This window comes from Pipistrellus hanaki (genome assembly GCF_964339955.1).
Source record: "Pipistrellus hanaki genome assembly, chromosome: 3".
In the NCBI taxonomy this organism is placed as follows: Eukaryota; Metazoa; Chordata; class Mammalia; order Chiroptera; family Vespertilionidae; genus Pipistrellus; species Pipistrellus hanaki.
Genome location: NC_140505.1, coordinates 67536748 through 67554685, shown reverse-complemented (window position 1 = coordinate 67554685; position 17938 = coordinate 67536748).

The following is a 17938-nucleotide window of genomic DNA, read 5'->3' as shown; positions in this document are numbered from 1 at the left end:
GTCCCTGTTCATACCTCAGTTTGATTCTCTGTCTATTGGAAAGTGGCTGAGTATAATGAGATAATACAACATTCAAGGAATGTTGAGAAGCTTAATATGACAATGGTGCTGGGTACATGGCCAGGCAGGGGGCTGCTGAGAGATCTCCTAAAGAGATAGGAGCCAGGTTGAAATGGCCTTATAGGCTATGGTATGGCTTTCCTCTCTGTCAGGAAGCTTTTGTAGTAATGTGATGATTTTTTTTTAAAGAAATAATTCTGGAGACAGTACAAACAGTGTGCACAAGAAAATAAAAGAAAAAAAAAAAAAGATGAGGAGGCTGCCTGGCCAGTGTTGCTCAGTGGTTAAGAGGGGATCTATGAACCAGAAGGTCACCGTTCAATCCCTAGTCATGGCATATGCCTGGGTTGGTCCCCAGTAGGGGGTGTGCAGGAGGCAGCTGATCAATGATTCTCTCTCATCATTGATGTTTCTCATCTGCCTCTCCCTAAAATCAATAAAAACGTATTTAAAAAAAAAAAAAGTTGAGGATGCAACTAATTTGGCGAAATTGCCATGGTCCAGCAGAGAAATGATGAAGGCCAATCTAAGGCAACTCCAGGAATAATGGAGGAGAACCAGATTCAATGTTATGGTCAGATTTATACACTGGGAAAATTTACTCCTCTTCAAAGAAACAAGGCGAAAGCAAACTCCCTGAGGAATCCTTCTTGGGCTTTTTGCAGCCCCTAATAAAAGGGAACAATACTAGAGAGACTTAGTGTGCTAGTTGAAGAATACTATAAAGAAGGGTGGGGAGTATTAAAATTATAGCCCTTCTTTATCTTATAGGAGCAACAGTCATTACTCATCTTAACATGTAAGTTGCTTCATTATTTTTTAAAAGCCATAGTTTTCTGTATCCTAGTTTATTCTTCTCTGCTGAATATAAAAATGCCCTTGATTTTGTTCCTTTTCATTTTTTTTCTAATGATGCCCTACATTTTCACCTCTGAAAGCTCCAGTAACAGCCTTGACCACCAGCCCTTTAGTACACTTCATAATGGAATTAAAACTAAATGGATTTAAACAATCTAGTCTCAAAGTTTCTAGGTCCTTTTATAGACATTATAGACATCCTTTAATGCTGGAGACCACACAAAGGTCTTTCTACCCAATTATAACAAAGGGGAGGGGATATTTTGCAAGATATTGTCTTCCTAAAAATTTAGCCCTTATGCTAAAATCTAGATGAAACTACTGTTGCATGAAAGAACAGAAAAGACCCATGACTTAGCATGAAGCATTAATAAATGAATGCTGTCGTAATGTAATTCACAGATTGCATGATGCTAAGGAACATTCTGCACTGTTCTAAACTTGAGCTTATTGTGTGTTTGGAAAGACAGGCAGGCTCAGGGGAACACTGGTTTGAAGGTGAGCAGGTGCAGGGTCATCCCTCAGCAGCAGCTTCGGAGACCCCTGGGCGGGATGTGAATGAGATAACCACAGTGACCTCAGCAGAGCTCGGCCTGCTGGTGCTCAGTACAGCCTGGGTTACAGGAGCGGTCCAGAGCCTTAGACCTTAGAGGTAGTGGAAGAGCAGTGTGAAACTTGTTTTAAAAGAATTAACCATTTTGAAAGGGTTGGGGGTGGGGAGCAGGAATTGCCTAATAGCCTCGCTGATGTTTCTTGGGAATCTTGGACACAAACTCACTTTGTCAGAGAAGCAGATGTTTCCTATCTCTAGCTGTTCTCTCTGTTATGAAAATGACTAACGGTTAAAAGAGAACTGTATGCTGGGCCACACTTTGGAGCACGTATCCCAGTAGTGTGGGAGAGGCGGCGGCGGAAGCCCTCACCTGCTGTCATGATGGGCTGCACAGAGAAGCTCTCAGGAAGTAAACAAGCTTGTCAGTTCAGGAAGAAAGCAGCAGACCACCTGTCATTCTACTGCACAACACTTAGTTTTTAATTTTATCCCACAGACATGAAACCAGGCATCCAATAGCACCTCTCATTTCTCTTAAGCAACACAATGGAACTAAGATTCTCTGAGTTCAAAAAAAAAAAAAATGTAATCAGAGTAACTGAAATCAGGAGGAAAAAAATTAAGGTAGAAGTATGCAACAGCTGCTCACTCAGGACCAGGTTTTCAATGGGCCTTCTTAATTGTGTCTGCAGTCTTTAACGGAAGCTCCCATTTTCACCAATATAAGCCCACATTTCAAAAGCAAATTGGGTACCTGCATGAACAAGCAGGCAGTTAGGCAGCTAATTACTGTTTGCAATTCAATTACCTAATTACTGTGGGCAAGTGCAGAGTGTTTGTGCAAGCAAACAGTCCCACCCACAAATATTGCGGGTTTGATTAAGAAGGCTTAGGTGCAAAGATCCATGTTCGCCTCTAGTGCCTAATGGGCTCAGTAATTTTCCCTTGGGCCCAGGAAGGTCCTGGTTAAACACTCCTCTGGGAATGGAGTGGAGAAAGTGTGCCAAAGCAGACCGCACAGACCTCTAACCAAGTCAAGCAGAGTCTACTCTGAAACTTTGCCTTGCTACTCAAAGTCTGGTTTGTAGACCACAGCATTGGTACCTACTGGGAGCTTGTCTATGCGGCAGTATCTTTGGCTCCATCCCAGACCCCTAACTTAGAACCTGAATTATAGCATGATGCCCAAGTGATTCATATGCACCTCAGAGTTTAGGAAGCACCTGCTTGGCTATTCCAAAAACAAGGCTACTACTAACTACAACTTATGTAGAGCAAGGTCTGTGTGAGGGTTGTTTTTAAAAGCCTTCCTTTAAAGTGAGAGCAAGGCAGATTGGAGATGACCAATAGTTTTTCAGCCACAACGAACAAGCTTGATGCTTCAAGAGAAATCCTAAATAAGGGGCCCTTTGGGAATGAATCCTACAAATGCTACTACTGTGCCCTAGAAGAGTACAAAGAAGATGTGGTTGGCTACCCCCCTAAAGACTCCACAGCTTTCACACATCATTTAAGGAACAGTCACCACTCATCTAGGATCTGTTTGACTGGTGAAATTAGTCTTCATCTGGGACTACATGTTCAGCAGCAAAATCATTCTGTGAATGTCCTCAATCAGGACGTTGAGTCCAATTAATCAGTACAGTCTGTCTCCACAAAACAACAGTGTAAGAGGACTGTACTTTGGGGTCTCTGCCAGTTTCTACAGAGACAGTGTACAGTGATCACAGTGATGCATTTACCCAAACATTTCTGAGAGGATGACTGTGCAGCCTCGGGGAGAGGTATTTTCTACTCCCAAATAGACTGCTTCAACCACCTCATCAATCTCGCTCACTTTGCATGGTGTGGGAACCTGAGAGTAGTGGCACTTTAAACAAAACAGTGTCGTTTGTCTTCATGATATAGAGGAAGAGGACTGCACTGGAATCAGGGACCTGACCCCACCACTAACCAGCTGTGTGACCTCGAGCAAGGCTTTTAAGGCTCAGTCTCCTCATCTGTGAAATGAGGGGATTGAATTGGATGGTTTCCTAATTCCCTTCCACTTCCTACGATGTGTCACTTTCCTTCCACACTTGGGCTCACCGCTTCTAAGTCCACCTCCAACTACCAAGATACGCCCATATAGCACTAGGCACTCTGATTCCAGGCAGCTCCTCCGTGTGGGATTTCTTCTCTCTCTCTTACCCATATTCTCCTACTGTGCATCTCATCCAATTCAGAGATTTCTTCATCTAACTGTCCCATTGTCAACCTTCCAAAATGCTATACTGTAAAGTATTAGCAACTAATTTCGATGCATTAACTTTCCAATGGACTTGAATGATAAATTCTTGTCTTAGCACAGAGGACTCGATGTTAAGACAAGAATGAAATTTTAAACCTGTTTCCCTCATAAGAAAACAATCACATTTCTATAAATAGCCAAAGCACTGATCATGGGGCCACAAAATACAACCAGTTTCTTTTCAATTCAGCAACTGAGACACAATAAGATTAACTCACTTGCCCAAAGAGATGTTGCTAGCATTAGAACTAAAATTTCCTGAATCTCAACACTACAAGGAGGTTCATTTTGTTGTTGTTATTATTATAAAGGTCACTGCAGTTTGAGGTAAGTGCTGACCCATCAACAAAATCACTAACTTTGTCAAGGGTAGACCAGATCTAAGACAGGGAATGGATGTCATTTGGGGATTTCTTCTGTAAGGGAAAAAGGAAGGTATCTTTCATAATAATGCTTTATCCAGGTTGATTATCCAAGCTAAAGTTGGTGGTTCTTAAACAAAATCACTCGACAACTCAGAGGGAAAAGATAATATTGCTGAGAAGATCTGGTTATTACAAGAGATGAAGGGCCAAGAGAGGGAAGAGGATGCCATGAAACCTCAGGAGCTCTGACTCTGTCATTCATTGGCATCAACAACTCTACATCTTTGGATGAGATTGGGTTAGGTGATCTCTAAGTTTCTCTCATACTCCAACTGTTTGTTTAGAGAATGTACCAGGTGGGAATAATGAATCAAACCTAAAATGAAGTTTAGTAGGAATGAATAAAAGGTCTGATATGTGGATCCACATAAACAATGGCACAAGGACAGGATGGAGTGAAGACATTGTTTACTAACTATATGATTCCATCCACTGATTCTAATCAAAGTTCCTTATGACTTTGAAAGGGTTCATTTGAAATCAAGCAGCATACATATATAGATTCATTTAATGTGGATTAAGGAAAATTAGTCTGCTTCATTAGATCATATCTAGAGTGTCGCATTCTGTTTTTATATCACATTTGAGAAGCATGTGGACAAGCAGAAGAAAATGGTTGAAATAGTGAAGAGACCCTGAACTTTGTCATGTAAGGAATGATGGAATGCCTCAGAATGTTGAATCTCAAGGGTTAAATAAAGGTCCCAGGTAACCTGATGAGTACTTAAAGGGCTATTATTTTCAGGAGGGGTTGGCACTATTTTGTATAGTCCCAGTAAGTGGAGCAGGGCCAGTGCAAAGGAGATGCAGAGGAGAGACTTCTGAGCAGTCAGGACTATCCAAAGGCAGAATGTGACCTCAGAAGGTCACTTGTCAGAGCACTTCAAGCTATTTGTTCTTCTTTAGAAAAGATGCAAGCATCAGATGAGTAGTTGAACAGTGTGACCCTTATCATTCCTTCCCAACTAAGAATCTAAGATATTGAGAGAGAAGCTGGACAAAAAGAGAAAGCAGAGATGAACAAAATCCAGGTGTTTATTGTTGTTTTAAATGAAACTAGTCCTGTCTAGGCAATAGCACGAAATCTTCCACAGGAGGATTTTTTTAATCTATCTTGTTAGCATACTTAAAAGGCAAGGCACTTTTATAAATTTATGACAATTAAGGCCCCCTCAACGTCACTGATATAACAAGGTTGTCACTTATTAGTAAGTTTTATTTTTTGCTAGTGAGGTATAAATATTTTATAACTAGGAAATTCTTTCTTTTCTGTACCTAATATGGTCATACCTCAGTATCCATGGGAAATAGGTTCCAGGACACACCCCCTTGGATACTGAAATTCAAGGATGCTCAAGTTTCTTATATAAAATTATTTATTTGTGTATAATCTACACACATCCTACCTTATCTAATTTACTTAGATCATCTGTGGATTACTTATAATACCTAATACAATGTAAATATATATATATATATATATATATATATATATATATATATATAGAGAGAGAGAGAGAGAGAGAGAGAGAGAGAGAGAGAGAGGTTATACTGTATTATTTAGGGATCAACTTTATGGAATTTTAAAAAACATTTTTGATCCATTGTCAGTAGAATCCATGGATGAGGGCCAACTGAATATAAATTCACTCCTTGTGCCTTTTTTAAGGTTTCCATACCTCATTAGCAAATTTTATTTTTACCTGACTGGTTGAAAATGCCTTTTGATAATGGCAGATCTTAAAAATGAACTTTATGCCTTTGCTTTGTATTCACTCTAGCTTTCTTTGCTGCTCTAGTATAGCTATAATTGATTAAGATGTGATTGTCTTCAGTAGTGTGACCATCTGTGTCATTAATACAAAATCAAAACAAAATCTGTTTCTTTTGGGTTCTTTATACTCCCCACACAAATCCAGTGATCGTCTTATTTTGCTTTGCCTAAGAGGTATTAAGAATACCTCTTAATTTTAATAATCCCCATTTTGAGTGTGCTGGAAGCTCACTTTTCACCATAGACACAAGAGAAATTACTAAAACTCTAGCAATACACATTATAATCAAATATGCAGATATCCACAACTATCAATTAGCAAAGGTATTGAAATTATAAAAAAAAATGTTTACCAAATAAAAATATTTCTTTATAGTTTAAAACTATAGTCTGTTTTAAAATTATACTATATTGCCCCAATAAAAACCTAGAGACACACAGAAGAAAAATATATAATCCACAAAAGAGTGACCATTTTTAATAATTAAAATAGTAAGCCACTAATTAATTTTTTACTGCTTGGGAGCAGTAATATTTGGACAGTTAAGAGGCAAAATGAGGCCCCTGCATGCCAGAAGGTAAGGACATGAGGCTATAAGAATGCTGGAGACAGAATATAAAGGGGATGTGAAGACACCAGAGGCCATTTTTAACTTTCTTAGTTTTGCTTGGGTTATAGTAAAGCCAATTACCAAAGAAAATGCTTATGCCAGCCCATACCTGAGGAGCAACTAGAAAAAGTCAGCCTCAAATATGAGGAGGCCTGGGCCATTCTGGGCCCATAAGAATAAGGATCTCTTCCCCCACAAAGTTATCTAAAGAGCCATATTGTCCCTCAGTAACTCTTCAGAGCCTCCCAAGTAAAGTTCATTGACTGAATGACTATTCTTGGAGATTTCAACTTATTAACTAATGGAATTTCAAACTCATGGCTTGCTCTTGAGCAAAACTATTTTACCAAGTGTCTGGCACATGTTAGAAGCCTAATGAAGAAGCAGGAAAGCTCACAACAAACAAACCACATAGCCAACTTTATTTTCCTGAACTCAGAAGACTTCCCTGGGCCTCCTCCCACCGTTGTTTTGTATTTCTCGTTTGATTTGATTTTCGGGACACAGCTTTGAGCTAGCAAGGGCTGGTATCATATTTCCCAGTTAACAAATAAAGAAATTCAGGCAAGAGGAAATTGAGAGTTATGCTTATTGGTGATACTCAACTCTGATCAGTCATTAAAAGGCCAGATAGAGTTGGACAAAATTGGAATCAGAACCCAGGAGCCCAAATCATGAATTGAATGCTCTTTGGTCAGGTCAATTGCTCTCTTCCCAATACTATTCAATCCTCTTCAAAAAGAAAAGCTGCATTAGTTCCAGGAAGTGCTATACGTTCAGATGAGTGAAGTCCACAGGAAAATCCAATTTTTAGTCTGAGAGGTAAGTCAACAATTACATGAGATATACTGTGAATTATAATAGAAGTTCATAAAAGATGCTGTGGGAGCATAGTAAGAAAAAAAAAAAAAAAAAAAAAAAAAACCTCTTAATTTTATCTGAGGATGTCAAATGCAGTAATGTCTTAAAATCTTGGTGTCCCCAAAGTAGGAAAGAGCAAGAAAAGTTCTGGAAGAAAGACTAGGGTAAGTAAAGGCACAGAAATATGCAGCCAAGTGGCATTCTAAAGGGATGGTTGATGATTTAGAGACACCAAGTTTGGGTGGGTTGGGAAGAGCCTGAATGCCAAGTTAATGAAGTGGGAATTAGCCCTATGAGCCAAGAGAAGCTATGGAAGGCTTCCCTACAAATAGTGAGTCAGGACTGTTTCGGAAACCTGTTCAGAGCAGAGTACCAGGTTGTCCACACCATTCTACTGTCATGCTGACTAGCACTGAGAACAGCAGGGCTCCTTCTGCTTATTCTGACATCACCATTTCACCTGCCCTTCTACACAATCCAGGAGGCACCTAATGTAATTGAACTTCCATAGCAAGTTCTGTGTTTGTAGTGAGTGGAGTCATTCATTCGGACTGCAGGAACTGCCTTATAATTGCACGAAGCTTTCATTGTGGGCCATATTGTGAGAGTGCAGTCAGTGCTGGCGCGAGGATAACTGCCTGGGAGAGCCAGCTGCAAATGTCAAGTCCAGCTTTCACGCACAAAGTAAATGAGAGCTTAAAAAAACACTCAGCGCCCATTATCACTGTGATTCATCTTCTTCCCATCAGAACGCCGATGTCTCAGATTGCATTGTCTTGTGCAAGGTTGAAGGGTAGGGTTGTCACTGCGGAGTCAGGGGCTCTCCTCTGAGGCTCCAGCTGCAGACAGCCACGCTCCATGCTGACAGTCAGGCCAAGGTCTACCCAAATGATGGCTGGAAAAGTCTTTATGAAACAGAACATGAACCCTGGAGCCTACTGCTCCCTGCAGGTGTAGAAGCAGGGAGCAGTAGGAGCTGACTGTAATTTTCCTTTTCTGTGGACACAGAGCAAGGAGAAGTGTCACAGACATGAAGAGAGAAAAATGGGAGATCTTTATGCTGAGCCACTAAATTCACTGGAAGCTGAACAACCACAAAAGGTAAGTTCACATACAACACCATTTGGCACTTCACCCGTATGTTCAAGAACCCCAGGTACAAGGATGTTTAAAATACAGCTGTCTCATCAGTAGACAGGGAGCAATGATCTTACGGAAACTGTGGGACTAAACTATGAAGCCCTGGGTTCCTGTATCTGTGAGGATCCAATCAGAAAAGCAATTTGTCGTTCAGATTTGACTTACAAAAGTGAGGGAATGGGTACGTAGACGCTGCAAGGCTTAGGTATTTGCATCTGATGCAGGAGCTTAATATCTGCAGGGCAGGCACCCCAGGAAGGAAAGGTGGATGTAAAGTGGGGAGACAGGACAAGCTGGAACCCTTGTAGTGTCTCCCCCTGACTCTTGTAGGAAACAGTGGATCTTTTACATGAAGATAAGCACACCCTCAGCCCAGGAATCAGAGAAGTGGGCAGAGGACTCAGGGGAAGGAGGAGCTGCTGCAGTCCCAGCTGCTGCCCAGACCAATGAGGTTGATGAGTACATGAGCACCAATATGTATGAGCTACAAAAGCACCTGATAACCCTGCCCTGGCCTTCTGAACTTATAAAACAACTAGAGGCCCAGCTCACGAAATTTGTGCACGGGTACGGTCTCTAGGCCTGGCCTGCGATCAGGGCCATGTTCCCCGACTGCCCAAAGTCGGACCCCCTCCCCACTGCCACCCACCCCTGGCTCCCCATTCACCACCAGGTGATCAGAGCCTGATGGCCAGAAGAAGGGACCAAGAGGTTAGCTTTTCCCATCCATTCGCTGGCCCTTCCCCTGCCATGGGTTGCTCTTAGTGTGGGGTGACTGGTGGGGCAGAGACCTTGGCCTGGTGCTACCCATGTCCCCGCCACCCACTCCCAGTTCTCTGTTCACCATCGGGTGATCAGAGCTTGCCTGCCATGAAAAAGAACCAAGATGTGGTCAGTGTGCCTCATAGTGACTGGCTGAGCAGTCATTCTGGTCGTTCCACAGTTAGGATCAATTTGCATATTACCATATTATAATATAGGATAGAGGCCCGGAGCCTGGGTGGGGGCCAGTTGACCTGCCTCAGATCGGGGGGGGGGGGGGGGGGGGGGGGGAGGTCCCTGCTAGGTGGCAAGAGGCCACGGGCCATTTGCAAGCCAGCTACACTCTCGATAAGGGTGGTGGTCCCCACTGGGGAGTGGAGCCAGCCTGGGCTTTGGTCACTGGGCTTTTATGATATAGGATAGGCTAGGGGGAAAAAGAAAACGAGAACAAAAAAAAACCACCAAAAAAATGATAACAACTATTCAGCTGTAGCTATTACAGTTGTACCCCCAAAGCTTGTGCAAAAATGCCTCCTGTGATGTACCTTAATCAGAAGGGAATTCTGGAAACATAACCCAGCCTAGGCAACATGTTGCAAAGCCTCCATGTACCCTAAGATTAACTTCTTGACTTTATCTGGATGGAATAAAGGCATTGTGATGATATCTTAGAGCTGCTGTGACAAAGTACCACAAACTTGGTAGCATAAAACAATAGAAATTTGCCCTGACTGTGTAGCTCAGTTGTTAGAGCATTGTTCCCATATACCAAAGTTTCGGGTTCAACCAGTCAAGACACATATAATAATCAACCCATGAATGCATAAGTAAGAGGAACAACAAACCAATGCTTTTCTCTCCCTCTCTGCCCTCCTCTCTCTTTCTCTTTCTGTATCTCTCTTTTCCTCTCTCACTATCATCAATCAATAAATAAATATCAGAAATTTTTGAAATGCATATCTCTAGATAATTGAAGGCAACTGTGAGAGGAAATTATCATGGATTGGCATCAAAAGACCTGGGCTGAAATCTTGGATTTGCTATATTTCTACCTGGTAAAATCAGTTGATATTTCTGACCCTCAATTTCCTTAACTGTATATGAAAACTATAAAATAATCTAAGTGCCACTTGCATCAAATTCTTATGTCCTACCCTATCCACTGAATGAGAATTTGTCAGAGATGTACATTTTTAACAAGTTTCCCATGTGGTTCTTATGCACATTTTTATTTAAGGATCTCTGTTGTCAATACATAAGAGTAACAATATTTTCTATTTTTACATCACTGCTAGTGAGGTGAGGGTCAATTCTTAGAACACAGAAAAGGAGAGTAGTGATTTGAAAGGTTCTTTTGCTAAGTTGACACTTGCCCTATATTTTATCTTCCCTCTGAGTCTCCATCATAGATAAAGAAGTGTGAGTCTTTCCCAAAACTGAATCATAGCAGGAGGATTGCTTTATGGGGTAACTATCAAGACTGGCAATCATTCTAAAACATTCTGCAAAGACACAGAAGCAAGGTGCCTAGTGAGTTATTATTATTATCATCAGTGGCTATTTATTGCTTTTCTGATTTGTCTAAGAATACCAGAAAGGTTTCCAGGGAGATGTTACTTCCCACTTTCTACTTCACAAGATGTTTATACACCTGGCAGTTAAATAAAATGCTGAAAACCAAATGCTTCCTTCTCACTGCTGTGCAAGCTTTCTAGATCAAAGACATTTCTTCAGCGACCCTATACAATTCAGCTAGGGAGAAAAATGATGGAAAGCAACATTTGGTGAGCCTCTCCTATATGCCAGGCACTGTTCTAGTTGTTTCACCGCCATTAAAAATCCTCTTGTCATTCTAGGAGGCAGGGGTTTACCTTCCTCAGTTTATAGACAATATTGAGAATGAGCACTGACCCCATTACATGCTATTTTAATGCATACATTTTATTCTGGCCTTTAATATCTATCTATCTATCTATCTATCATCCATCTATCTATTTATTAATATGCTGGAGGCCTGGTGCACTAATTCATGCATGGGTGGTGTCCTTTGGCCTGGCCAGTGACCAGGGCTGATTGGGGGGGGGGGGGGCGCTGGCTGGTGGGAGGTTGGCTGGCCGACCAGGGGGAAGGACTGTGAAAGGTTGGCTGGCCATGGGAGATTGGCTGTGGGAGCCCACTGACCACTAGGGGTCAGCTCCTACATTGAGTATCTGTCCCCTGGTGGTCAGTGTGCATCATAGCAACCAGTTGGCTGGTCCTTCAGTCGTTCAGTCACTTAGGCTTTTTATATACATAGATAATTCATTCACCATCCAATCCCATTCATAATTCTCAGCCTTATAGTATCAGTCAACTTAATCATGATATATTGTTTAGTGCTTGTTGTATAATATTCTCTTGGCCCTTTCTATGCAGGGTGACAAAAGGTTATGCAATAAGGGACAATAATGCCTGTGAAGACTGCCTCCCATCCTGCTGTAGAGTGAGTTCGTACAAATAAATGTGCTGATAGCACATGAGATGAAATAAGAAAGAAATTGTCAGGGCAAGGCTCTGGGAATTTCCAAAGAAAGGAGCCCTGGTATGTGGCTGAGTGGGACACACGAGGCATGGAAAGGACTTTTATATGGAAGCTTGAGCATTTTCAAAAGAATAATCAAACAAGCAAAGTTCCAGAAATAGGGAAATTTGGGGTTTATTAAAGCCCCATTTGTTTGCCGCCCAGCAGTTAAACAGGAGAGACCTGAGAAAGAGAGATGATACCATGGAAAGCCTTGAAAGTAGCCAAATAACGGGTCACATACCAGGTACTCACAGGCTTTGAAACAGGAGACCATCTGATTAGAACTGCACTTTAAAAAACAGCACTTCGTAGGGTGCTCAAAGGAGAAAAGGAGATGGGAAGATGGGAAGAGGTCCATTGTCAAGCCAACTCTCCTGAATGAGTGAGAGTGGAGAGGGGTAGCTGATGTGATGAACTTCCATAGAACATAATGTATGCACCTTGCTGGGGACTGGGAGTCAGGAGGAAGAGGGCAGCACACATACTGACAATGAGAGATGGCATTGGGAGGAGGCCACCTGTGATACTTTATGTCACTCAGAACTACATTCAGACCCTAGACCTATCAAATTAACGTCTTGGAGTCTGAAACCTTATTTGTAACAAGGGAAAAGTTACCTTACAGGGCTGTTGTGAGGAGTAACAGTGAACTTGTAAAATGTCTGGTCCAGAGTGCTCCAGGTACCAAGGTTTTCTCCCCTCCCTATGTCCCTATTAATCAAGTTATGGTACATGGACCGGCAGCAGCAGCATTACCCAGAAAGTGGACCCTCAGGCCCCACCTAAGTCCTACTGAATCAGTTTTGATACAATCACCAAAGATTTTAATGCACATTATAATTTGAGAAGCATTACCCTGTGTAATTCTCCTGGAATAACCCCTGTCCAGGTGTCCAGCTTCTCTATGATGCCTTAGCCTTCACTCCCCTATTCTTAACCCCACTTCCCATTCTCTAAGAAGAAATGGAGGAAAGAGAAAATGAAGGGGGAAAATATATTAGGGCTTAGAAAAATATCCTAATGACTTTCACATAACAACACTACTCTTTTTTCTTTTGTTAAAAAAAAAATGTCACTAGGAGGCATTTAAAAACATCATGGGATACAATGCAGCTATAAAAAAGAATGATATCTTACCATTTGAGACAACATGGAGGGACCTGGGGAATATTATGCTAAGCAAGCAAAATAAGCCAGTCAGGAAAGACAAGTATCACATGATCTCACTTATATGTGGAATCTAATGAACAAAATAAACCGAAGAACAAAAAAATTTAGAGACATGGAAGCATGCAACAGATGGACAAATATCAGAGGGAAGGGTGGTGGTGGGGGGTGGAGATCAGGAAGAGATTAACCAATAAATTTATATGCATATATGCATAGCCATGGGCAGACAACAGTGAGGGGAAGACCTGAAAAGGGAAAGGAAGTGGGGTGAGGGAGCCAATTGGGGGGGGGGGGGGGGGCATCTGTATACTTTCACCAATAAAGATAAATTTAAAAAAAAAAAAGGCCTAAAAAGTGAGTTTCAAACGTGAAAAAAAAAAAAAAAAATGACTTCCAAAGACAAAGGAGTGGGGGCTGTCTTATTATTTTATTGACACATCTATAGTCAAGCTTTAAGAATGATTGATCGCCGAAACCGGTTTGGCTCAGTGGTAGAGCGTCGGTCTGCGGACTGAAGGGTCCCGGGTTCGATTCTGGTCAAGGGCATGTACCTTGGTTGCGGGCACATCCCCGGTAGGGGGTGTGCAGGAGGCAGCTGGTCAATGTTTCTCTCTCATCGACGTTTCTGGCTCTCTATCTCTCTCCCTTCCTCTCTGTAAAATATCAATAAAATATTAAAAAAAAAAAAAAAGAATGATTGATAAAGAGAAAATACAGTTGTCTAGTGACAGCCGTAATCCAATTTTATAAGGCAACCAGCGGGACCTGTGGCTGAGAGAGAAGAACCTTTGATTTTGTGGATTAAAGATCAAACTCATTCCTGAATGCCTATGCATTTTGCCACCATTCAAACCAAAGCTTTTAGGCTCTTGACATTGTAAAGCAACAACATGGTAAAAGATCAAAGGATGAAGAATTCTCCACAAATAAGGGCTGGTTCAGGCTCTGCCAGCATAGATATTCTCTGGATAACATCCACAAGCCCAGGGAATCTGCTAAAGTGGTGAGCCAGCAGCTCATGGCAGCAAAAACAGACATTCTGATCCAAGCAGAGAGGACAGAACCATAATCTCCGAGGCTCATGCTTACAAAGGTGCATTCAAGATGAGAAAATGAGAGCCACAAAACACACAGCCCAGGATAACACCTCAGAAATTCATCCAACAGGGGCCCATGTCTCCCCACCAGAACCGTTCTTAACATACTTTTTAAATCTGCCTGGGAATACCTCCCTGAATCTCCTAACCCAGGTAAGAATCAGCACCTGAAGAACATCCCCTGATTTCATGTCAGTATAAACAAGTGAGAAATACATGGATTTAAAAGTATATACAGTTGACTAAATAATCTATCACATTTAACATAGTTTCACACTATTAACGACAGCACCATAATAATAGAGAATGAGGAACAATGATGGTGACACACTCTTCATCACTTCCCAGCTTTTTTGAGTAAATTAAGAGTTACTTTCTGAGTGCCGATTACATCAATAATGATAATTAATTCTTATTTATTGAGCAATTACTATCTGCCACAGACTCGTCTTACAAAATGTTGCTGTAAAATGATAATTCCTACCTTACAGATGTTGAAACTGAGGCAGAAAGGGATTAATATCTTGTCCAGGAACACACAGTTAATAAAAGATAAACTTAACTATCATATTTATATGTTTTTTCACTCCAAAGTTCTCCTAATTCACATTGCCTCCACTAAGTCTCTTTACTTTTCTGTAACTCCGTCTCCACATCTACAAAATAAACATGTTTGCTGAGTGTTCTCCCTATTTTTTTTCTGCCTGGACAATCTTTGATTCTCTCTGACCTTCAATTCATCAATTTAAATAATATAGAGTATTGTGATGGTTAACTTTATGTGTCAAGCTGGCTAGGTTTCCAATTGTTTAGCCAGCATTCATTTAGATGATGCAGTGAAGGTATTTTTTAGATGTGATTAACATTTACAGTCAGTTGACTTTAATTACAGGAGATTATCCTCAATAAAGTAGGTGGGCTTTATTGAACCAGTTTAAAGCCTTAAGAGAAAAAAACAATTTTCATAGGGAAAAGTAATTTTGCCTCAAGACTGTAGCATAGAAACCCTGCCCAAGTTTCTAGTCTTCCAGTCTACCATACTGACTTCTGACTTGGGACTGAAAAATTAATTCTTACCTGAGTTCCCAGTATAATATCTGGCCCTATATATTTTAGACTTGTCAGCCCACAGTCTTGGAAGGCAGTATCTGGAAAAACACACACACACACACACACACACACACACACACACACACACACACACACACAAGATAGATAGATAGATAGATAGATAGATAGATAGATAGATAGATACTTCTTGTTGGTTCTGTTTCTCTAGAGAATGTTCACTGATATAAGTATGATAAGAAATCATTTGTAGATTTTGAATACAACATTTAACAATCATTTGTCTTTAACAAGTGAACTAAACACAATCAAAAGCAGATATACAAAAGAGTGACAATAGCAACATAGCAGAAATGATCCGCTGGCAGCTTGATCTTGGGCTGCCCAACCTTCAAAACTGTGAGAAATAAATTCCTGTTGTTTTTAAAAGCCTCCCAGTCCATGGCAATTTGTTATAGTAGTCTTGTTAGATTAAGATAAGGGACAAAAGAGCTACAAGACAGAAAATGATTAATAAAATGGCAATAGTAATTCCTTCCATATCAATAATTACTTTAAATGTAAATGGATTAAACTCCCCAATTAAAAGACATAGATAGCTAAAAGAGTAAAAATAAAAAACAAAAATCTAAGTATGTATTGTCTATAAGATTTAGAGACACACATAGGCTGAAAATGAAAGAATAGAAGAGCATATTCTATGTAATGGTAACCGAAAGAGAGCAAAAGTGGCCATCCTTATATCAGACAAAATAAACTTTAAGTCAAAATTGTAAAGTGGAAAAAATAAAAAGCTACAGTGATTAAAACAGTATGCTACTAGCATAAGACAGACATATAGACTAATGAAACAAAATAGCGCCCAGAAATAAACCCATGCATGTGCAGTCAACTGATCTTTGACAAGGATGCCAAGAATACACACTGGAAAATACATTAATCTCTTCAATAAATGGTGTTGAGGAAACTGGATAACCACATGCAAAAGAATGAAATTGGACCCTTATATTATACCATATGTAAGAAGAAACTCAAAATGAATTAAAGACTTAAATTTAAGACCTAGAATAAAACATGTGGGGGGGGGGGAAGCTTCATTACATTGTTCTGGGCAATGATTTATTGGATATGACACCAAAAGCACAGACAACAAAAGGAAAAATAAAGAAGTAGAACTATGTCAAATGAAAGCTTTGCATAGTGAAGGAAACAATCAGAAGAGTAAAAAAGGAAACTTATGGAATAGGAGAAAATATTTGCAAACTGTATATCTCGTAAGAGATTAGTATCCAGAAAAATAAAGAGAGAGATTAGTATCCAAAATATTTTTAAGAACTCCTACAACTCAGTAACAAAACAAATAACCTGTTTTAAAATTGGAAAAAGTCATAAATAGACATTTCTGCAAAGAAGACATACAAATCACCAATAGATATATGAAAAGATGCTCAACATCACTAATCACTAGAGAAATGCAAATCAAAACCACAATGAGGTATCACCTCATATCTATTAGGAGGGCCATTATAAAAATAAATAAATAAATGAATAAATAAATAAATAAGATAGAAGATAGATGGATAGATAAGACAAAACAAAAAGTAACAGGTGTTAATTAGACTATGGAAAAATTGGACCCCCCCCCCCCCCGCCCCGCCAGGCAATGTTAGTAGGAATGTGAAATGGTATAGCCACTATGGAGATTCTTAAAAGCATTAAAAATAGATCTACTGTATGATGCAGCAATGCCACTTCTGGATATTTACCCAAAACAATTCAAATCAGAATCTCATGCACTCCTTGTTCAGTACAGCATTGTTTACAAAGGCCAAGAGGTGGAAACAACCTAAATGCCCATTGATAAATGAGCAGATACACATAATGTAACATATAAAGGCAATGGAATATTATTCATCCTTTAAAAGGTAAGGAAATTCTGATATTTACTACAATATGGATGAACCTTGAAGACATTACTCTAGATGAAATAATCAAGTTCCAAAGGATAAATAATGCATAATTCCCTTTATATGAGGTATGTAAAGCAGTTAAGCTCATCAAAAAAGAAAGTAAATGAAGGTTGCCAGAGCTGGTGGGAGTGGAAAATTGGGAGTTGCGGTTTAATGAGTATAAACTTTCAGCCATGCAAGCTGAAAAGGTTGGAGTGCTCTAACATACAATGTTGTGCTTATAGTTACCAACAATGTAATGTACACTTAAACAATTTATTAAAAGGTTAGGTCTCAGGTGCTTTTCCTTACAACTTTTTTTTTTCAAGTATGTATGTTAAAATTTAAAATATAACAACGTTAGGAAGGAATTGTAAAATACTAGAGGCCTGGTGCACAGGTGGACTGCAAGGATCAAGCTGAAACCCATAGCCCAACACTGCCTGCAGCTCCGGGGGCTCCCACTCATCCTGGCCCCACTATGCCTGCTGCAGGCTCTTGCCCAATCAGTCCCTATTGGGAGAGGCTAGCGCCACTACAACAGCAATGTGAGCCCTGTGTCTGGCACCCTCCCGAGGGGAGTGGCCTGTGGGATGGGGCTGAAATCGGCTCTCCAACATTCCCCAAGGAGTTTCAAATTTTGAGAGGGTTCAGGGACCACATTGGTGCACGATCAGGGCCGAGGAGAAATTATGGGAAAGTCTAGCCCCATCTCACTCAGTCCTGATTGGGGCCAATCAGGGCCGGCTGGCCCAAG